This window comes from Penaeus monodon, chromosome 27 (assembly GCF_015228065.2).
Source record: "Penaeus monodon isolate SGIC_2016 chromosome 27, NSTDA_Pmon_1, whole genome shotgun sequence".
In the NCBI taxonomy this organism is placed as follows: domain Eukaryota; kingdom Metazoa; phylum Arthropoda; class Malacostraca; order Decapoda; family Penaeidae; genus Penaeus; species Penaeus monodon.
In genome coordinates, this window is record NC_051412.1 from 21,455,787 (window position 1) to 21,456,042 (window position 256).

A 256-nucleotide genomic window follows, 5' to 3' on the forward strand; every position below is an offset into this window, starting at 1 on the left:
TACCCTCGATGTGTAAAAAAGAGGATGGAACCTGTACCCTGTGGTTTATAGTGTTACCAGGAGCAGAGGCGTTGGCCTCTGCTCCTGGTAACACTATAAACCACACTATAAGCCACAGGTATATACTATACTTGAGTTTTTTATAGTATAAACCACACTATAAGCCACAAGTATATACTATACTTGTGTTTTTTTATAGGCGGTATGAGAGATAAAATGCTGTACTGTATAAAGAATAATTAGCAAGTCTTCATCC